At 44.0% G+C, this 23,649-nt stretch overlaps 1 protein-coding gene across 5 annotated transcripts in view; it reads left to right on the plus strand.

Moving 5' to 3' along the window:
• The first annotated feature begins 364 nt into the window (after window positions 1-364).
• Window positions 365-23,649, plus strand: part of cdh24b (cadherin 24, type 2b) — a 248,342-nt gene continuing 225,057 nt past the window's right edge. For 3 of the 5 annotated variants that reach the window (XM_072688280.1, XM_072688282.1, XM_072688285.1), the window contains exon 1: window positions 365-499. The gene's annotated coding sequence lies outside the window, so the exon portion shown is untranslated. Of the gene's footprint in view, window positions 500-3,600; window positions 3,719-11,290; window positions 11,311-23,649 lie in introns of those variants that run through there. The other 2 variants (XM_072688283.1, XM_072688284.1) reach the window with 2 other exon arrangements.

Raw genomic sequence — 23,649 nt, forward strand, 5'->3', positions numbered from 1 at the left:
ACGCTGAGAGACATAACATAGGAGAGAAGAGGAGAGAGAGGGAGAGAGAGAGAGAGGCAGGGAGTAGAGAGAGAGAGAGAGAGGCAGGGAGTAGAGAGAGAGAGAGAGAGAGAGAGAGAGGTAGGGAATAGAGAGAGAGAGAGAGAGAGAGAGAGAGAGAGAGAGGTAGGGAGTAGAGAGAGAGAGAGAGAGAGAGAGGTAGGGAATAGAGAGAGAGAGAGAGAGAGAGAGAGAGGTAGGGAATAGAGAGAGAGAGAGAGAGAGGTAGGGAATAGAGAGAGAGAGAGAGAGAGAGAGGTAGGGAATAGAGAGAGAGAGAGAGAGAGAGAGAGAGGTAGGGAATAGAGAGAGAGAGAGAGAGAGAGAGAGGTAGGGAATAGAGAGAGAGAGAGAGAGAGCAGCGTTGGTGCTGCTCCGCTTCGCATCAGTCCTCCAGCTGAAGACAGAAGGAGAGGAAACTCCGGTCCTCGGTCCTCCTCTCTCAGCTCGACATTAAAAGGTAACGAATCTCTCCATCCACTCAGCGCGAGCAGCGAGAGCGGCAGCGTAACGTTCCGCGCGCGAGACTCAACGGCCGTTTTAACGGTCTGTAGCCGGGCTGTGTTCAACCGACCCCACAGCACTGTTTAAAAAAAACAAAAAAACAACAAACATGTAGAAAGGGTGTGAATTGTGCTCCTTTTCACATTAATGTCGCTGCACAGCGGATCAACGTGTTCACCCCTCGGTAACTGTGGATTTTACAGTGTGGGACGCTGAAACGGAGCCGTTGTTTTTTTCCTTCCTTTTTTCAAACGATGCCAAAACTACCGAGCCCGCGCGAACCTGTTCGATCCAGCGCGAGCTTCTCCTCTGTCAGTTTTTGGGGGGTTCTTTCCCGCGAGATTTCGGGGGGAATTAGATGGAGAGATGGAAGGTGCGCGCTCGCGGCGCCGACAGCAGCAGCCACGCAGCAGCGACAAGCCGGTGGGTCGGTCGGTCGCGCGCGCGCGCTCTCTCACTCGCTCCATCACTCGCTCCCTCACTTGGTCGGGCTCGCGACCGAACCGCCTGTAAAGTTGAAGTTAAACCAGCGAGAAGAGGAGGGGCTTCGCGCGCGCGTCTCTTGTTTTGCCCTGCACGTGCCGTGGCGTGTTTATTAGGACCCTGGTTGTGTGTGTATATTAGATCAGTTACCCCCCCCCCCCGGTTGTCTTTAATGCCGACGGGGTGGTCGGACCCCGTGGTGGCGCTACGGCACGCGACACGCCAGAGCGTCCGTCACGGGGGAATCACGCTGTCGCGCGCTCTCGCTCTCTCTTGTCCTCCAGCTTGCAGCGCGTTGCATGAATCCCGTTCAGATCACGATGTGGCCGCTCCGTCGGTGTGTTTTTGCGGCTTGAGGATGTGGTTGTGTGTGTGTATGTATGTGTGTGTGTGTGTGTGTGTTACACACTTGCTGCGTGGCTGCTGAGTTTTTAGAGGGGAAAATCTGCTGTCACCTGAGACTGGAGTTTCTGGCTTCTTGTTGGAATCCTCCGGTCCACCTTAAATTGTGCAACAGTTACATTCAGGCGTCTGTGCAACCTGTACAAGAACTGCTATCATTTAAGGTGGAATTGAAAATTAGAGCGGGGATTTCTGCTTCTGTATGACTGACGCTGGTGTACTTCCTAAATATCTTCATTATTATTAACATTATTATTATTATTCTATAAATGAGAGAAATCAGCAGTTTTCCGGGTAAGAGTAACAGAGGCTGCCGCTTCAGATGAGCTATGCTAACACTAAAGCTAACTGGTACAACACTGCATGCTCCTGTTGGGGACTTGTCCTTAACATAAGGTCTGCTCTTTTCGGGGAACAGTGTGGCAACATGTTCGTTTGAGATATATTATATATATATTTATATGGTTTGTGGACCTATATAACACCAGCTTGAGTAGTTAGCACTGTTGACTAAAAAAGAGTAGTGAGATCTCTTCCTTCTTAATCACGCTAACGACATTTTCTGGGACCAGTTTTGGAAAAGTGAAGACTTGCTACGCAGCTAACATGCTTGGAGAAGAGTGCTAACACATGCTAATGTAATTGTGTACTAATTTACTTTTTTTTGAGGATAAAGTATGTAGCAAAGATAAAATGCGCTGCGAAATGGAAAATGAGAAAAAAATGGTGGATAACGATACAGGTGCTATGGTGTCTGGAGAACTTGCAGTGACATATGTTGGCATAGCAACACGCCATTACTTCCTGTTCGTACAGAACAGGTCAGTACGTTCATAATTTGGGTATTGGGATGAATCCAATATTTTTGCACTGCTGGTCTGGTCTGGTACCTCTGGTAACCTCAAACTCATGGAAAAAGGGTCATATTTGGGCTTTGCTTTCACACTGCCTGTTAAGGCCTCTAGGGTGGGTGTGTCCATAGCATAAGCCCCACCCTCCCCCCTTCATTCCGATACACGGTTTTCCAATTAGATTTTTCACTATGAAAAGTGAAGGGCTCCCCCTACAGTTGTGGAGTGTAATTCACGTTTTGAATTCCTGCCGTAAATACAATCTATCTTTGAGCTCCCTCTCATTGACAGCTGTACACAAGCATTTCTGGACAAGCCGAGAGATACAGCATTGTCACTGAAAGTGAACGCTATTTTCGCAGTTCTGCAGAAGCAGCCTGGAGTGGCATTAACCGAGATTCCATTATCCATATTAAACTCAGTCTACCATCAAATATGACTCTAAAGCTGTTTCTTTTTTTTTTTTTTAATTATTCAGATTTTTACATGATGTTGCCTTAAAAATGAATAGCGACTCAGCATTCCGAATCCTGATGCTTTTCTAGTGAACACCAGCCGAAGACCTAGACACATGCACATTGCACATTCGCACTGACCGTGCCATGTTCCTGCATACCTGCTCTTGACACATGCATATGAGTGTGTGTGTGTGTGTGTGTGTGTGTGTTGAAAGGACTGTTGGAGAATCCTAAACGTTCCAGGCATTCCAATTAGGTTTTCACTTATATTTATGTGGGCTTGAGAAGTCTGTACACAGACCAATCTCCATATATTTATAGGCATTGCTTTGTTTATTGAACTGTGATAAAAAGAGAAAATGTGTGTGTGTGTGTGTGTGTGTCTATGCCTAAGCCACTTCAGCGGCACAAAATTACATGCATCACAAACTGCAAATGCAGCCCATCTTGGAGCCTCGGATTCCAAAAAGAGCTCATTTGATTTTTTGTTTACTTGAGCATGTGGCTGTTGTTTTTCATGAACAAAAATCTGTTTGTGTGTGTGTATGTATCTATGTCTGTGTGTGTGTTCAGCAGCTTAGCTTGGCTGAGGCTCAGCAAGAGGAGGTTCGCTTTTCTAAAAGAAAAAAAACAAAAACAGGCCAGGCAGGAGGAGATCACAGTTTGGATCAGATTTCGTTCTTTTTTATTTAACGCGTAATGCAATCAGTGCCTGCAATGAGCTTATAATTGTGTACACCGAAGGAGGGCTGCTGTTTACTCAGAGAGAAACGGAGGAAAGAAGGAGGGGAGGGCTGTTGAAACAGATACCACGTTATTGACTCTGTGACTCTGTGCCTCCGATAAAGCCGTCCTGCGATGGGGAAGACTGTCCGGGCTCTTCTGGACGTTACCGTAAATTACGACGGACAGGGAGGTCGTATAGAGACTTGGACACACGAAGAGGGGGAGAGCAATAAGGCCACTGGAGTGGACAAAAGGGTGAGAGCTACAGTGAAGGATGGAGAGAATGAGGATGAAGAGGAGGGTGTGTGGTACCTTCCAAAGGATTTGTTTAAAGGGAAATTTCACAGAATGTTCAAACTTTCTACACAGTGAAATGGTTCAGATGTAAACAAAGTCATGCTGAAAATGTTGGTCTGAAACACTCTATTCTGGAGAAACTAGCAGAGTAAGAATTGTGTATAGTGGTGGTGAATGGAACCAGACGTCTGAGGAGTTTACCGCCTCTACATAACAAGATACATAACCAAAATAAGTTATAACACAAAATATGTATGACTTTGAGGCCTGATATGGATTTCTGTTCCCAATTATTATATTATATTTCCCATTCCCAGCCACTAACATGGACTTCCCCTATAATACAATGCTACCAGCGCTAGGAGGGTGATGCTAGCTTGCACTTTGTAAAGACAGAAGTTTGATGTAGAAAGCCGGATGTATGTCTATCTAGCCATCCGAGCATCCATCTTCTTATCCACTTCTTTCCAGCTAGGGTCGCATTGGGTCTATCTGGAATCATCGGACGCAAGGCAGGAATGCAACATGGATACACTGCCGCCAGACCAATCACTGGGTTAATGTAGCATATGCTGTTTATTCCCCGATTCATACAGTCCACATGTGGAAACTAGGCTGTCCGTTAAAAAAATTGTTGTCTTTGTGATGTCACCAAAAAATTACACATTTAGCCTATTTAGCTTACCGCAGTTTAGCTCCGCCCACCCTTGCTGAAGTTATAAATTTGAGTGTTTCAGCCTGCACTGCTTTTTAAGCATAGCACATGTATCAGTCTTAATGGCACAGTAATCATAACAGACTATTTAAGTTTTTTTTCATATGGGACATGGGCCCTTTGGAAAAACATAAAAAATTTAAAATAAGCAAAATAATTTTTTTTTCGTCTGATATCCGAGTCAGCGTTTTTCTGCTAAAAGCAAAATAATCCACCAAAAAAACATGCTTTCATATAAATTACTTGCAAATAATACTCAGAAGTCGCATGGTGGTGGTGGTGGTAGATTCACTGGTAGTTTTGGAGAGTAAATAAAATATATTTGTAGTCATGGCAACCCCTGGGTCCATTCGTCACCACTGTGAGGAAATCAAGAGTCGTTAAATTCCTATACATTGAACCATTTCACATTAAATCCACTCTAAATGACTTTGCATCTCAATGAATTAATTATGCGCCTTTAATGCAAGCGGCCTTCCGCAATGACATTCCAACCTTGTCACTTTGGCGAGCACTTTAAGTGTTTCGGTGTCCACATAAATGAGGAGGTTGCTCTTTAAAGGGCTGCCATCTGTAGCAGACAGTGAAGAAAACCAGATCAGACAGCCTTTATAAGGGTAGAATTCCCAACGGAGACTTGTTTAAGAAAAGGGAATCAGGAAGACGCTCAGCACCCTCTGGGCCCACCACGGGTTAAATGAGTCGGATAGACGAGTTATAAAGAGGCTATTATAGGCTTCGCCTCTTGAATACCGAAGACTTACCCTGTAGGTCACGGACAGTGGGTGATGTACCGGTTCAGATTACAGTGACTTTTGTCATAACTGTTAGGTGGGCAGGTAGCTATGCCACAAACCCGCACAAAGTGCAGGAATGAAGGAACGAGGCAAAACACACTAGCGTTAACACGTTTAGCTTAATGGCTCTTTGAGGGATATTTCTTTGACAAGAGTTTCAAGGAGAAGTGGAATGACTTGCTTTGCTTATATGAATGACACTAGTTTACCAAAGTACTTCTTCATAAAATGCTGGGTAGCTTGTAATAGCTACAAAACGTTAGCTAGTGGAGCTAAAGGCTCAGAAAGTTCAGATAGCAGCAGTATAGCTAGCGAACAATATTAATAATAATATTACATGGAGATTGTAACACGTCCAGAGCTAACTCATCGCAAAGCTAAATGTTACATGCTAACATGGAGTTTATTTTGTGTGGCAATACAGTCTCTGTTGATGGCGGAGGACCACATCAGGCCCTAGGGGAAAGCCTTTAGCTTGGCTCTTACACTGCCTGCGGTTAGCTCATTCAGCTATAGCTTATTCAGGACCTGCTAGAAAGTTCTACAAAGCTTGTTCTCGTATGTTAACACCATGTCACATCTCTGAAAGGACAGACTAAAGACTAGCACTGATTTTGGAGGAGAAAAAAATCCACTCAGTCCATGTAAATATTAGCAACAATAGCAAGTGCACTGAACACCACAACTAGCAACTACATTTAACGTCTCCCCAAGATACGCTGCAGACGGGTCATTTTAACCAAACATTTGCTGGAATGCTGAATAAATTAACGTTTAAGTTGTCCCTTCGGTTTTAGCATTTTTAATATCAAACATGAGCAAATGTGTCCCACCGTTCAGCCCAGCGTTCACTCCAGTTCAGTTTAACTCTCGATAAAAATGACACACGATGACCGAAGTTTTTCAGCTGGAGTTTTTAGACTAGATGGAGGGGAGACTCTGGTAAGTGTGTTCTGGTGAATTATGGGTGTATTTAGGAAAGGGTAGCACCCTCGGCCATTGCTTACAACATGCCCAAAAGCCGCTTAACGCTCCCATGTACGCTTCAGCATTAATGAATGCGGAAGTGTGATGGTGGTCTATTGCTGCTTTCAAGTCTTAAAATATCGTATTTAGAGATGAGTGCGCACTCGTGGACACAGCCACAATGTTGTATATACTAGTGGTAATTTATTTTAATGACTCCTGCCTTGTCAGTAGAAAAAATATATATTATTTATTGATGTTATTTAGCAACAACACATGAGCACTGCGGTCGAAACTCTTTTTTTTAATGGCGTATTCTCATCCACACTATGCTACTGATGCCACTCTACTGATGCTTTTTTTCCCTGGATAAAAACATCAGGGCTCACCTAATGCTCATACTCTATCCTTTGTTTTGTTGCAGTAATGCTTCATTGCCTTGCTCTCCTTGGGCAACATTTCTCTCAGAGTGTTCATGTTGTTTCCCACCAAAACCACTTGAACAGACACCATGTCGTACTTACAAGCTCTGAAGGCAAAGCATGCCACGTTTAACATACAAAAATGGCCTTACTTACCATATACAATAAGTACTGTGTGTGTATATATATATATATTATTTTTTTTTCTTTCTTTTAGCCTTACCACCCACTAGGTAAGGCTAGTACATTAGGTTAGTAAAGACTGTTTCTTAATTAAACAATTACAGGCTCAGCAGTGGCCCTTGCTGCTTTCACACAGTCAGACTTTTAAAAGGAAACTTTCATAAATTTTTTGATAAAGCAAAGCTGTAAACTTGCAGTTATGGTGCCATGTGAGAATTAGGTGCAAAAGCATGCGTATGCTCACTCCTGAGCTGGAACCGGGAATCATCTGAGAAGCATGCTGTTTGTGTAAAAACGTCGCCGGTGCCGTTGCGTGATTGTGGCGAGACGACTTCAGTTTTTAGCAGCGTCTGAAATTGCTTACTTCCGCTCTAATTAGTACCCCGAAATAGTGCTCCAGAAAGATCAACATGTTTGAATTGAAAGTGACGTGCTCATCATACAGTACACGAAAAGTTCTGTCAAAGTCTGAAGTGTGTGCTGTATACTATTCAGCCTGAAAACCACAGAGGTGCATTCACTTCCCATTGAGGATTTTTCCTCATTCTTGGTTTTGAGAACCACCTCCATGCTCCCTCGAATGCCGTCTCAAGTACGGAAGAGGAACGTTACATCCCACTGCTGCGAATAGGCCTGCTGTATTGACTGTCTGAGATACAATGTTTTTGCTTTGCTTCGGAGAGGGAGGCAGTTGGGATGGCGCGGAGCTCAGATGGTATCCGGGTCCCTCCACGCCAATGAGAAAAAACCAAAGCGGTCTCGGATCAACTTGGAAGGGATAGTGTGGTGACGCAGCAGAGGTGTTAGTGGGCATCTGCTCCCTCTTTCATCACACGTATTGTCGCGGCCTCAGGATGACAACGTAATCTACCCCACACGCCACGTCAGAAGGCGCAGTAGGAGTATGAGGGTGAGGCCAAATGAGGGGTAAGAATACTTGCGTAATGCAGCTATGTGTGGGTGTTGCAAGGAGTCAGTTCCAGTGTGTGTTGACAAATCAAGACTTGTCTCGAAGCCCAAACCCATGACACAGGGGTCTCGGGCAGGAATTCAGGGAATTCCATTGTTCGTCCTTCTTCTGCAGAAGATAATTGGCTTATTCCTGTGTCAAATCGGCCTGTCCTCCAGGACGCCGGGTGGATTTGAGCCGAATCTGTGCCATGTTGGTTTCCGTGCTTCCGCCGGGGGATTTAGACGGGTATTACACACTGAATTACTGTATGACAATGATGGACTGATAGCTGCGGTGGGGTCTGAGAAAAGAGTGGCAGTTTGCAGAATCGCGGGGGCCGGCAGATGCCACCTTTTACAGGCAGACGGACAGCCGGAGTGCCCCCACCTCTGACGTTTTGGAAACGGCCGCTTCTGGAGGTGCTCAAGTCGCCGCTGACTGACATGAAACGGCACTCTCCATTTCAGTCGTGAAAAAATGCCATTTTCAACTGCCGCCACAGATGCCGCAGCTCAGTCCTGTTTATGTGCTGTCAAGTTCATCCTGTGCTCCAAGTCCAGAGACGGCTTCCAGGGCCAGGAGCTGTAAACATGCCCAGAGTCGCTGCAGATTGAATGGGAGAATAGAAATGATGCTTTTTCGCTTTCTTGTTTAACTTCTGGATGCGCACAGCTAGTGGCTCGAGCTTGCCTCAATCTGAAAAACACAAGCAAGCCCTCAAACCCTACCCGTCCCCTCAACCCCCCCCCAAAAAAACGCCAACCTCACAACACCTCACAACGCCTGGGGTGCCAATTACGATGAGATTTTTGAGTCCGAACTCTCATTTAAAAACTCCCACCTGAATGTTGAGCTCACACTCGCTTCTCCATGCCGGGATACTCCGAATCGCTCGCTCCTTCCAATTTGCAGTGGAATGGGGAAAGTTGTCTCTCGGCATACCTAGATCATTATACCTACATCACACACGGCGAGCGGGATTCAGTTTAAGGCTTTGAAGATTGTAATTTTTTTTTTTTGCTGCTGCAGATTTGGGCCTGAAGGAAATGCTTGATAAGTGCATGTGTGAATGCGTTAACCTGTGAAACACAACGTAGGCCAGAAAGAAGCGGTATGTTGGTTGTTTGGATTTATCAGACTGCCCAGCCTGCTCATGCTAATCTAGGATCATGCTAATGAACATGATTAGCTCTACAAGCTGGAGATGGCCCCGATGTCTTTGCAGCCAGAGGTCAAATGGAAATTCCGACATGGAGTTAGCAGTTAGCGGTTGAAGTCTCTTAGTTACATCATGCTTCTGTACGTTGCCGCTGGTCTTGTCCTTCTCTTTCTACTCTGCAAAGCAAAGTTATTTTATTCATAAGAACATCTTATCAATCTGTTTGATTTGACAATGTCCAGATAGCGAGATTGCGCCATTACAACCACCGAGAGCTTTCCTTCTGCCTGCTACGAGCTCACAAGCTGTCGTCAACATGGTTGTTCTTTTGTGATATCTAACATTAGATCTTACCTAATTAACAAAAATCTCAAGAGACTGGTCTTGTTCTCTCTCTGCAATTTTGAGAAAAGATTATAATATGTAAAATAAAGAAGTATTTATCACTGACACCAATCAGCTGTGTGTTTGATTATCAGACGTGCGCTTGTATAGTTCAGAATGGGAGATGCTAAGCTAATGTTGCTAACAAAGACCAGACTTAGACTGTCACCAATCACCAAATCTTGCCCGAAGTTGTCTCTTAACACAGCTTTCTTATTCTGTATTCACAAAGAAGACATTGGGGACAGGTCAGGTGCTGCGTTTGTTAACAAAGTTAGCCTAGCATGTCCCGTTGTAAAAAGAAGAAGCACATATCAGATATCCAACATGTCTTGGCTGATCAGCTGCAACTAGCAGGTGGCGGGTAGGCGTTTAAACAAAGCCAGCTGTGGCCATAAAACCAGATGCGTCAACTACCATGTTGGCTGTGCCAGAAATGTAAGAAATGCTGCCAGATCTGACAGGATTCTGAGGCAGGAAGATACCCAGTCATGTCTGAATCTACCTTATTGAGCGAACATGCTAATAGCTAATGACATCGTAGCTGAACGCTCACTTCTAGCAGTGAGCTGTCGATAGCTTGGCTAGGTACATCAGGATGTATTGTCGAGACCTTCATCACTACACTGCCTTCTGAGACAGCTTGGACTAAGACCGTGGGCTAGCTCCCTCCAGTTTCAGACACAGCCATTGTGACGTGCAATTTAGAGAGGGCCCAAATGAGCGCCACTGCTAGCTTACCTGACAGCTAGGCGGAGGCCAGTTAGCACGGCCTAATTGAGTTAATGTGAACTAGCCCGCTCGTCATTAGCAACATTAGCATTTTTGGGTGGCATATTCGCTCAGCCCAGAAAACACGGCGTGCCATGTAAAAGGCTTAAGCAGGGGAAGCGAACGCCGCGAAGACAGATGAGTTGTCAGCGGATGCAGCTGCTTGCAGGAGGGGGAAATTAGACCGCAGCAAGCATAATTGCGGGAAGTGACCGAAAACTGTCTCGTTAGAGAGCGTCAAAAATGTATGAAAGCAAAGGCTGTGTACACATAAAAGAGCAAGGCAGTTTTCACGCTGCCTAAAACGAATTATCTCATAAACAGGACGCGCTCTCTTAACTGTAAGAAATGGTTCTCCGTTTGGTTTGAGTGCTGCCACCGACTGCTCTGAGAGATTAGTTCAAAACTGGAGCAGGGCTGAAACAGGGAGCAGTAAAAGCACTGTGGGTTGTATCTTAAGCAGGGACCTACTAAATGAGCATTCTTCAGCGGAATGTCTAACACTGGTACTGTGTGCTTTCCGCGGCCATAAAGTAGCAGTAATTGTTGCATACAGGGCCGTAACCAGGAGCACAGTTTTAGCGAGGTACATTTAGCAGAAACGTGACCTATTTCACACAGCGAATAAACCAACTGCCGAGTATGTGCACGACGCCAATTGCCTAGTTCTAATTTCTTCCTTCATGTTTGCGCTCCACTTCATTGCTCCCTCAGTTTCTTTTTACCCTTTCATAATTTAAATGTAGCTCATTGCTGCTGTCCAATGAAAAACATGTATCTCCATCTTTGTCCATTTTCCGTTTTCTCCATCGGTTTACTCCGTAGCTGCTCTCTACACTGTGTAAATAATTCCAATAGAATGGACCAATAGAAATGCTCTAAATGACTAGGAGGAAAGTTCCAAAGACTTCAAAGCTAAAGAGATACATGTTTTTCTTTGGACAGCGATGATAAGAATGTATGTATATATATATATATATATATATATATATATATATATATATATATATGCATATCACTGCATAAAACCTTGTAATGTCCATTATTTGCCATTTTTGCCATTTTGACATGATGTGAATCTGGCATTTGTTCTTTACTTTGTTTCAGTATCTCGTCTCCACAGGGTGTGCAACACCGCTTGAAAGCCATAGTCCTCAGCGACTGAATATGGACCTTGGCAATACAAGTGGAGATACAGTTGGTAGTTTACTTTGCCCTTTCAGAGTTGGGTCGATGCTTTGATGTTGCTTGCTTTGGTTGGCAACAGCGTAAATCGCTCTGTGGTAGGTAGCTTTTAATGTAGAGGGTGCTGGTCGGATTTCTTGCTGTGCCACTATTATGTGCGTGCAGACTGTCCGGCACTGCACTTTCGCACTATTGACAGTTGTGATTCGATTCAAGATCGGCCACGTCTGAAATGTTTGCAGGCCACTGTGTAGTTTAGGGAGGTGGTTCACATGGTGTTAACGTTAAAACTTTGCTAATTTTATATAAAATCTTATATAGAATAACAATTCGTAATAAATTTGTGTAAAAAATAAGATTATGTGCATGTATGAATCTTTTTAGTCTACTGGTGTGTAAGAACTGGTTTATAGTGGGTGAAAGTGCTGTGTGTGATTTGGGTTTCTATAGTGTATGTGTGTGTGTATTAGCATTAGCGTTAGCCCCCATTTGGTTCTGAATGGGCTCTTCGGTTCTGGTTTAAAAACAAAGAAAGGCGTGCGGTTCTCCCGCTGGTAAAACTGAGCGTTTTCAGAGTTTTAGAAAGGTTCAGATATTATGATCTGTTTTCATTTTCCACTGTAATACAGCAGACTTTTCACTCTTTTATTTACCTTCTGAGAACATCCGCACTTCTGCTGCCAGCTGGGAAATAATGTCCATCAAGGGCACCTTGGGGACACTGGATGGTGCTCTGACAACCATGGTTAAAACAAAGACTTGGAAATGGATTTGGATTTAAGAGCCAATACCCATCCATTCAAATATGCCTATTCCATTGGACCATTATTATTATTTGAGTCAGACTTTTTTTTGTTTATTGTCTGATTTTGTGTGTGCATCTAATCTACATAATGAGACAGTGTGTGTGTGTGTGTGTGTGTGTGTGATTGTACTGTAAAGAAGGAGCGTGTGAGTGTGTGCCAGGTTCATCATGAGCATAATTAATGGAGTGTGGTTCAGTTGTCATGAACACTATTCCGGCTCTGGATCTACTTGAGGATCTGTTTTGATGAATGGGCAATTAGAAAGAGCCTCCTTACGCCTGGTGCCTGAGTGATCTCTTTTTAATAGCCCCCCTGTTTCTTTGATAAAACGCAAAATGAATCATCAATACCTTGGTCCAAGGAATGCTGAGCTCAAGAATTTACATTGTAATAAGCTGTTGCAAACTGTGTGTGTGTGTGTGAGTGTGTGTGGCCAGTTTTTTCCTTTGGTCCAGTGCACATAGTTACATTTAAACTGGACTTCACCAAAGCGGTCAATACTTACACATTTTGCGCTGAGGTGCCCTTATTCCACTATGCACTATGCCAAATATTCCTGATATTCCCAGAGAGTTTGCGTTTTGGTGTCAGGAATGCTAGGACATAACAGCCTGTCAAAGTTACAGTCAAAGGAATCTCGGAAGGTCTGTTTATATTTTTCCCTTTCCCCCCCTTTCCGATGCATTAATTCTATTTCGCAATCTCCCACTTTCCTGCTGCTTTTCTCCGTTTGATATTTATAAAGAGCCTTGTCACATACTTCAATTAGAGAGGAGGGCGTTTTTTCCCCCCATAAAATGGCTGACTTAAATCTCGTTTCTTGCTGTTTTGACGCTTTAATCGTGGAAAGTCTTATTTTATGCATAATTAATGATACTTGCGCAGAAGTGGGGGGTGGGCGTATAAAGGAAAGAAAAAAAAAAGCCAAACGTTCAAAGAAAATGAGAGCTGTTTGCGTTCCTCCTCACTGCCTGTTTCATACGAGGCAACTAGCTGACTTAGAGGCAGGGATGAAATGACAGTGGCCCGTTTAAAGCGTGACTGTGAAACAAACACAATAGAACGCGAGAGCCAGCTGGTCCATTTATGAACAGCAGCCCTCCGTCACTCTGGCCACACGTCTCATTCACACTCAGCAGCCAGAAAAATGCAGAGTCATAGGATGAGCAAGATCTTTAGAGTAGAGTAGAGCAGAGCTTTAATAATGTAGCTCTTATTCTAGTAGAATTTTCCATAATACAATGCATCACTCATTTATTATTTTATTATATATACATTTATTATACAAACTCTTTTCCAACTAAATTCTGAAGCCTAAAACCAGACTGTAGCTCAGCAAATTTGTGTTGGAACTTGACTGTAGTCCAGGAAAATTATATCTCAGTTTCACTGTAGCCCAGCTAAATTGTCTGAATTTGACTGTAGCCCTGCATATTTATGTTGTTATTTGACTGTAAGCCAATGAAATTTTGTGGGTACTTGACTGTAGGCCAGTGAAATAGTGTTAGAACTTGACTGTGGCCCAACTAAATTTATCCCAGCATATTTACATCTTAATTAAACTGTAGACCACAGAAATGATTCTGGAACTTAACTGTACACAAAAACAGTTATATGGGAGCTTGACTGTCGCCCACCAAAATTGAGTTGAACCTTTACTGTTTCCCAGCAAATTTCTGTCATAATTTAACTGTAGCCCATTTACAATATTTTGACTGTACCCCCATAAAATGAAATCATGTCAATAATTGCTGACTGTAGTCCAGCAAATCTATGTCTGAATTTGAATGTAGCCCAGCAAATATATGTTGGAACTTGACCAGCTCAGAGAAATTGTGTTGGGGCTTGACTGTAGCCCAACAAAATTATGTCTAAATCTGACTGTAGCCAAACGAAATTTTGTCTAAATTTGACTGTAGCCCAATGAAATTATCATAATTTAACTGTAGCATGTTGAAATTTGACTGTAGACATCAAATTAATGTTACAAATGAACTGAAGTCAAGTATGTGTGTCTGCTATGAATTTGACTGTTGTCCAGCACATTTATATCTGAATTTTAATTTACATTTATGACATTTAGCTGACGATCTTTTCCAGAGCAACTTTCAGGGTTAGTCATATTACAGAGGTGGGTCAATGTAGTGTTAGGAGTCTTGCCCAAGGATTCTTATTGGTGTAGCAGAGCGCCCAGTCACCGGGAATTGAACCCCAGTCTCCCACATGGTTTGAATTTGACTGTAGCCCAGCAAAATTGTCAGAATTTAACTGTAGCCTAGCAAATGAATGTTCAAATTTAACTGTAGACAAGCAAATTAATGTCAAAAATGAACTGAAGCCCAGTATGTGTATCTGAATTTCCAGCATATTTATATCTAAATTTGACTGTAGCTCAGCAAAATTATGTGGGAACTCGCTTCTAGCTCCAAAAAACGATGTTGGGACTTTAGTCCAACAAATTCATGTTGGAGGTTGACTGTAGCTCAATGTAATTGTCTGAATCTAACTGTGGCCCATTAAATGTACTGAATGTCGGAACGTGATTTTACCCCAACAAAATAACGTCCGGATTTGACTGCAAACCAGCAAATGTTTGACTGTAGCCCAACACCATTATGTTGGAACTTTTCCTAAATGTGACTGTAACCCAGAAAAGCTGTCAACTGAGCCAGACTGCAACCCAACAGAATGTCTAAACCTGTTGTCTAAATAAGAATGTCTAAACCTAAAAATGTAAAAATTCTGTCTGAGCCTGACTGTAGACCCTGAAAATCAGTTTGGACTTCTGTCCAAATCCAACTGTTGCCTAATAATTTCTGACTGAACCTAAATATCCACTGGAGACCAAATGAAAATGTACATTCCTGATGAAAACATGATGTTACATTTAGCTTGTAGTGCAATTGACATCCCTCGCAAATCAAAATGAACAGCCTAATTAAATGCAGTCAGAAATTTGAGAGACCTTCAAATGTGACCCCGACCCAAGCACAGCATTACTTGAAAAATGACATACCCAGCGTAACCGTTGTCTTTGTTAGACAAATAATTCAAGCTCTAATGTGCAGGCAGCTCTGAACTTGGGGTTTCAGGCCCTGGCAATGGTCCCATCAGGGCATCGGCCATGCGGAAGGGCGCCGTTAACAGGCCCCGGCTGCACTGGCCTGCTTCCAGTAGATGATTTATGGTGAGAAAGCAGTGTCGCTATTATGTTTTAAGTTCGTTATTTGGTTCCCTGCCATCAACTCAGCAATCACAAATGCCTTGTTCTCCCTACATTCTTGAAATACTGTCGGGAGCTGTAGGTATAACTGCTGATCGCTCGGGCCCAAACTTCATCAGTGGTGCTTTGCTTTGGGGCCCCGCTTAGCCTGGTCTCTCTTGCTTGCTATAGGATCTCATTTGTCTGATTGATCAAATGCTCCAAGCCTTGTGGTGACCTTAATCAGAAGAAGGTCCTGTATTTTGAGTGCTTCATTGTCTTTTTGTACAGAAGTAATCTGTGGTCAATCTCCTTGAAGATGAGCGTTGGTTTATGTTCCCGTCTGTGTGTGTGTGTGTGCGCCTGTTTCTCCGCAGGCCTGCTGACTCAGTGATCTAATAAGCTGGAGCTACTGCTCTCCTCGGAATACGGCTGTCTTAATGTGTGCTATCTATATGCAACGTGAACACAACCCCACTATAAGAAACGCTGGCATTTATGTACATGACGCCTCGTAAGCCTCCATGCTAGTCTCCCTCAGGTGAAATTTCCCCAGACATAAATCCGCCGAGAGCGTCTCTAGCATTAGATGAATCCCATATCCACCGTAGTGCCGCACATCATAGCTACACTGATTAGAATCCTATTCTCATTCCAACCTGCCAACTCCTATTGATCTCATCAATCATTTACGCTGTGCGATATGAAATATCCTGCCCTCATTTGCCAAGATAGATTTTTGCCGCTGAGATGTTTACAAAAGGAGATGCACACAAACGTCATGTAATGTTACGGCACAATCTACCAGTGACTCTACAAGCGAGCCTCTCTGGTATGTCGAGAGATATGTGACGAGAGGTAGCGAGGGAGCGAGACGAGTGCCGAGTTTTGTGTTTGTCATTGCTTAACCTTCATGTTGCAAAATCATGCTGCATTGTTTAGGCTGTCAAACCTTTGCCTTGACTCATAAATAAAAAAGTGTCAACCCGTCTCATGGGGTGACTTTATTATCATATGCGAGCTCAATTCCCTCTGATTAGAAGTTCTGGATAAGTTAGATTTTTGAATTTCTTGCAAGGGTTGCAGCTTCTTCGTGAAGCTTAACCAATATTATTTAACAGGGCTTAAATATTCACTGTGAACTGGCATATACAGCTACAATATTGATAAATACGCCAGTAGCCAGTAAGAAATATGCTCAATTTTCTCAAAATCCTGATCAGGCCCCAGTTCTCCAAATGATCAGAAACCCCTAGTCTTCTAGCCCCACCCTGCTGGTGGACAGTTAGAGATTGTAGCCCAGCTGTTGATGCCCTGTCTGTATAAGGCCTCCTCTAGCCCTTCATCAGTGGTCAGCTGCTTTGCTTGGATGTCTTTGCAGCAGTGTTACTGACATCTACCAACGTCCACCAAGGTCCTAATGGTTTGAAACACAGCAATGATGTCTGAAAGCTTGACAACAGGTGGGCTTTGAATTCCGTTTAGACACCAATGTGGTGGACCTGTAAGGTGGTCCACATAAATTGGCCAGGTTGTACAAGGTAGGTGTTTCTAATAAGGCGAGTGGTGAGTGCCGCCTTAGATTTAGACATTGTACTGTATTATGCTAGACCCGGCTCCAGTAGGAAAAGCACGGTAGGGGTCACCTTAACCATCAAAGAGGGGCACTGGAGAATATATCTTAGAGTGCGCTGAGTGTGATACGTGCTCCAGAGAATTCTTTATGATTTTGCAGCGCACACTAAAATGCCTCCTGCAAATCCACAATGCAAGCAACGTTACAATCTCAAAAGACTTATTACACGGTGTACAGGTCGGCACTCAGTGGCCACTTTATCAACAACACATAGCATATAGGTGCAGTTTGTAGGTTTATGACTACTGACTGTAGCTCATCTGGGCTAGTACAATTTATCAGCCCCCCTCTACCTCATCCATCAATGGAAAGGGACCACCATTGGACCACTGTCAAGCAGTTATTACTTGATAGGTAGCAGATAGCACAAAGCTGGGCTAGAACATATGGAAAGCATTGCAAAAAGAGATAAAAGCCTAGATAAAACAGTAAGAAAACAAAAAATATATACTTTTCCTGTTTGGAATTATTCGAATAAAACTCTTAACAGTGTTAACATAGTGGATTTATTGTTTGAGATCAGCTGGATGATTCCATGGCATGAGGTGCCGCCACTTAGCTCATGTAAAGCTTAAAACTAAACTATATTGAACTATATGCCATTGATTTGACAAGGGCTGATATGATTAACAGTGTTAAAAGTAACAGTTTTGTGTAATTTAACACTGAATTAGCAAATATACAAAGTGTGGTTTACTAGCATCCATGCTAATTGTATGGAGACACTCCAACAGTCTACGTAAAATGTATTTGTAATGTTTTTTTTTAATCAAAAAATTGAAAGTTTGAGTAAAAACTCTATTGATATCACAGTTTTACTAAAAAAAGAATGGGAAAATGTTGAGTTAATGCAATCCAGATAAAGCTGAAATTACGATTAGCTTTAGGTTGGTGCCTTTCCTTGTGTAAATTTCAATGTCAGTGTCACTTAGTATGGATGTGTGTTTCAGTTCTGGGTTTCATATCGTACAGTAATAGCAAGATGCTAAGTGGCATCGTTATTGCTGGTGGAATCCGCTGTGCGGTGGCCTTTAGCCTTAGAAGGATAGCAAGTAAACAAACGTGTTGCTAGTTCACAAATACTCTCATTACTTGTCGTTGTGTCCGCCGCCCGAGAAACTTTAATAAGTGAAGTCTTTGCCATTTTGACTTATCTGTCTTTGTCATAGTAATCAAGTGTCCAGCCCTTGCGCTAACAAAACCCACCCGCTCAGCCGCTTCACGCAGATGTTTCTGATGGACATTGCGCTGGATAACAGCGATGTAATGCCACATATTATCGTCGATATTGGATTTTTATGACAGTGACTCATGTCCGACTTCATTTCGTTGGCTTTCTGTTCAGGAGAACCGGACCATGTTCTGTCCTCGCTAGAATTTAGCTGGCGTTTAGCTAAGCTAAGGGGGTCCTGTAATAATTGCTGACAGGCTAGGCGTTTAAATCTTTACTAAAAGATCCAAACTGACGAATATCTGATATGAGAATGTCTGATATGAGGTTTAAATGTCTCCATTTAATCTAGAGAGCTGCTATGGCTATAGAATTAAACAGTTATGGTGTTAAAATTGCCAGTGGTTAGCGTTGATGTTAGTTTGATGTTGGTCTTTCAAAGGGCAGAGGAAACTAAAATAAATGTGATGTAAGGGTGGTGTGTGGGGGGGGTGGGTTATTTGTATTTTATATGGAAAAACCCATTGAAATTTGTACTTAAATGCCCAGCCATCCCTAAGAAAAAAAGGCGTACAAGCTAGTACAAGCTGTCCCAGTAAGGCTGCTGCGTCTTATGAAGTGGCCAGTAAGTGTAAGCCTGCATATATCAACGTCTTCCCATTCATTTCTCCCCCCAACGCTGAGCTGCCTGCGCAGCTGGAGTCCGTGTGCTCGGCTCCGTCCCCTCGCCATGCACTTTCCAGAGGAGGGAGAAATAGAGTTCTCCAGCAGCCCAGTGAAACGTGAAATCACCAGTCTCTCCTTTCTCTCCCTCTCCGACAGACGACTACCGCTCATGCCTGAAAGGAAAAACTGGTTTCTTTTTCGCGAGAATGTCATCTCGTACAGCCTTCCACATAAACTCATAAACGGTTCATGTGTGTGTCCACACCCCCCCGCACCACCCCCCAACACACACACATGCAGACGTGTTGTAAAAGTGTGATAGTGGCAGTGAAAGGGTAAAGAAGAGACTGTTTCTGCCGCGTTCTGACGTTTCCACACGCCTGCGTTCACAGTGGGACTGTTAAAAGCCCTACTGACACCTGGCCGCTGCTGTCACTGCGGGGAGCCGAGTGCGAATCCCGGCATGGGGACGGAAGGAGACATATATAGACAAGAGTGGTTCAAGCGTCTTTTTTTTAAGGGCTCATATCCTATATTTGTCTCACTATACCTGTGTCAAATTTGTGAGGGTTTGTAGACCAAAACCCAGCCAAAAAGATTTTTTTACATGACAGTTTTCCAACAATCTGCAAAATGATTCAACCTACAGCAGTGTAGCCCCGCCCATTAACACCAAAGTTATAAGGAGTGTTTCAGCACAGCCTGACTTTTGAATGAGATCCAGTACAAGAGGACCAATCAGAGCAGAGATTGTTTACATATAACAGTTTATGTAAACATTCATATATGAGAATTATGACATCACAAACACATAGAACCACACATCTCATCATCATAAGTGGAAGAAGAGTAATATACAAAAAAATGGGAAATATGGGACCTTTAAGGCTTATATATGCATATAACCTCTGCTCTGATTGGCTGCCTTGACCTATGTCAGCTCCACTTCCCATATAGGAGCACTTTGTAGTTCTATAATTCCATCTGTTTCTCTGCATACTTTGTTAATCTCCTTTCAGCCTGTTCTTCAGTGGTCAGGACCCCACAGCTCTGACCACCACAGGGCAGAAAGTATTTGAGTGGTGGGTCACTGACGTAGTGGACTGAGGGAACGGCCAACAGCCAACAGCGTCCAGAGAGCAGCATCCTGTGAGCACTGATGAAGGACTAGACTAGTGTCTTAATAGAGTGGACAGTAAGTGGACACTCACAGCAACACCACTAACGCGCCACCACCATGTCATCATCACTGCAGTGCTGAGAATGATCCACCACCCAAATACTACATGCCCTGTGGTGGTCCTGTGGGGTCCCTGCGCCGAAACTAAGCCGCCATAACAGCCCTTTTTTGAATTCATTGTGATTGTGATGTCACAACCAGGGACACAGTGACATGTGGGCTCCCCCTGGACTCCGCCTGAAGAGGTTTAGCCCTGTCCGTCCGTATTGAAGTCACTAGGGCTGCTGTTATTGTTGTCGTTTGAACAGGCCACAAACGCACAAAAATGTGGTGCAGCCAATCAGAAAAGAGCTCTATGTATTTACATACAGCAGTCTTAAAGGAACGGTAGCAGACACTTAAAGTGTTGAGAATAGCGGTGTAAAAATGAAGCATGCCTGTTTTCGGTACATAAACCAAGGCAAACCCATTAGATGGACTTCGAGGCGGAAAAAAGAAACACAAGAGAAAATGTAGACTATGGGCCCTGTAAAGAGTCAGGCGGTGAGAGAGATTGCGAGAGCGCGGGTGTTTATGAGCGTGTGCGGGTGTTTATGACTTTGTGATGTGGTGTGAATGCGCTGTGGTTATGACTGGGCTTCTGTCATTTCCAATCTAATGTGTGTGATTTCCTTCAGGCCTACACGACTGCGCGTACGTATGCAGGGTTTGTGTGTGTATGATTTTAACTTCTTGTAGGTCGTGTGTGTGTGTGTGTGTGATCCCGGTGGGGATTGTATTGCAGTCGGTCAGGCACGTCTGATATCCGCCCACCAGCCTCGTCACATCTATTATTGAGGGAGGGGAAATTGATCGGCACTAACAGCGCCTCTTACCTCGTCTCTCAGCCACCGCTGCGCTCACCTCTTTCCCCATTCCTCCCCATTCCACTCTCTCGCTTTCACTTTTCTGCAGACGCCTCCTGTCTCTTGCTCTCTCTGTCCCTCACTGTCAGTCTATGTCAGTGTCTCTCTCATCAGTATCTTCCTTAGTCTGTCTCTCTGTCAGGGTCTCTCTTTTAGTGTCTTTCTGTCTCTCTGCTTTTGTTTCTTAGTGTCTTTCTATCAGTGTCTTTGTCTATCTGTCAGTGTCTCTGTAACTGTCTGTACCTCCATTACTCTCTCTCGTTGTCTTTCGTAGTGTCTCTCTATCAGTGTCTCTTGTCAGTGTCTCTGTATCAGTGTCTCTCTTAGTGTCTCTGCCAGTGTTTGTCAGTGTGTCTATCTCTTTGTCAGTGTCTCTATATCAGTGTCCATCAGTGCCTCTATCTCTGTCAGTGTCTCTGTATCAGTGTCTCTTTCAGTGTCTCTGTCTGTGTCTCTCAGTGTCTCGCTATCTCTCTGTCAGTGTCTCCATTAGTGTCTCTATCTCTGTCAGTGTCGCACTCAGTGTCTCCATCTCTTTGTCAGTGTCTCACTATCCCTGTCAGTGTCGCACTCAGTGTCTCCATCTCTTTGTCAGTGTCTCACTATCCCTGTCAGTGTCGCACTCAGTGTCTCCATCTCTTTGTCAGTGTCTCACTATCCCTGTCAGTGTCTGTCAGTGCCTCCCTATCTCTCTGTCAGCATCTCTATTGGTGTCTCTTTTTATCTGTCAGTGTCTCTCTATAAGTCTCTCTATTTTACTGTCAGTGTCTTTCCGTTTCTGTCAGTGTCCCACTCAGTGGCTGTCTCTCTCTAATTATTTGGCTAAGTAGATCTGTTTCACAGTGTTTCTGCCAGTGTCTCTCTAAAGTCTGTCTTTCTCTCTCTCTATGTGTCTGCATTGTCTCTTGCTCTTAAACCAAATGAAATCCAGTATGCTGTTTTGGGATAACGGGATGGAAGGCCAGTGTTGCCAAAGCTGAACAATATTCCTTGATTTGTAAATAAATGCAAATAAATGAAAGACACTCATAGCGTCATTAAAGCGAGTTCTAAAGTTTGAAGTTTGATAATACATTAAAGGAAGTTAATTAACAGAAAAGATGGACACACGACACACCGGCCTCTTTCTCTCTCTCCCAGTACTTTCCCATTCAGTTCAGTTCAGTATTTGCTGTTTTGGCAACACATCCATATTGACGGACATCATCTCTCTTTTATCTCTCTGCCTGTGTGTTGCTATTTTCCCCTCCCTTTTCTAACTGTGCCTCTTTCTTTACTTCTCTCTCCTCTGAGTCACATTTTCCCACCAAACACACACACACACACACACACTCTCTCTCTCGCTCTGTAATCGACCCGCTCCCCCTCTTTTCATAACTACACTCGGGAGCACACGTTCTGATCCAGTCCTTGTACTGTTTGAATAGTTTGGAGCTCACCTTTTTTCCCTCCTCTTTAACAGACCTCTCAACGTCGCCTCTCTCGTTTTCACAGTAATTACCCTCAACTAGCATCCCTCCCCACCCCACCCCGCCCCTCCAAGCCCAACCACCCGCTTCCTCTCTCTCCCCTCATCATGCTCCAGCAGTGCTCTATCTCACCTCTGATCTGTTGCTCACTCGGAGCTGCTCGTTTGATCCGCGTGCCTGTCGAGTGGTTTATTTTCGTTGCGCGACACCTTACTCCGGGCCCTGTGCTGCCAACACGCCTCTCGCGCAGAGAAAAGAGGGAATAAAAGCTCATTTCGGCCCGATTCATTGCAAGAAGATTGCCCTGCATTTATTGATAATTGCTTTTTTCCGCTTTAAAAAGGGACGCCCGCGCCGAGGCGTCGATGGCGTAAACTCCGAGAGACGCAGCTGTCGCCGCAATTAACTTCTTGCTTGGCTTAATGAAAGGATTAATCCGCCGGCAAATCTCTCGGGTCTTTTACGCGCATCCATTCATTCCGCTGTCAGAGGAATAAAGGCGGCCCGCGCGGCGCAAAATAGGACTATCTGTAACCCGTGCCAAAAAAGCGCCATTCAGCCGCACGGTTTGATGCCGCTTCAACTCTGGCCTCTCCAGCGTCGCTCCTATTGACTTCTAACCAGCGGCGCTCGTTCCTTCCCTCACTCGCTCGCTCGGCACTTCCTGCAGAAATGCGCGGCCTCCTCGCCTTACCGCTGCTTCCATGCACCACAGCTCCCAAAATCTCTTTTCTTCCTCTTGCAGGGGTGCCTTCCTGTCCTTGTGTCTCACCTTCAACAAACACACTCACACACACATACAGAGTGGGCTAGTGGTGGGCAATACAACGATATCGTCACGAGGACAAATTCCACCACAAGGCAGTAGCTATACAGCATATCATGGCAAACGTCAGTACCAATGCAGCACTGAACATGACTGACTGACTAAGACCGTTACCCTTTACACCTGGTCACTTACTGCGTCTATTAATCTGGATAATGCCGAGACGCATTAGAGCCACGTGCCATAGCAGTGTAAACTGTGTGGACGATAATCGCGGAGGATGACGGCATGTACAATTGTGAGTTTCGAGACAGCAACTATCTCTAACACAGCACAGGAAGAGGCTGAACGGATAAAAAAGAAAAAAGGTTGCTGTGTATTGCGAGGATTGGCATATTCCGTCCTTCCACGACAGGATTTCAGTTTGAAGAAATGGAGAAGCATGACTACCAAGTGTAAAGGCAAATTGCGGGTAAACTGTTATCAGGATTAATCCAGTTACTAGCGGGATCCATAAAAGCAATAATGTCTTCAAGTAGTGGAATAGTCTCGTT

Source organism: Salminus brasiliensis, chromosome 9 (genome assembly GCF_030463535.1).
Source record: "Salminus brasiliensis chromosome 9, fSalBra1.hap2, whole genome shotgun sequence".
Classification (NCBI taxonomy): Eukaryota; Metazoa; Chordata; class Actinopteri; order Characiformes; family Bryconidae; genus Salminus; species Salminus brasiliensis.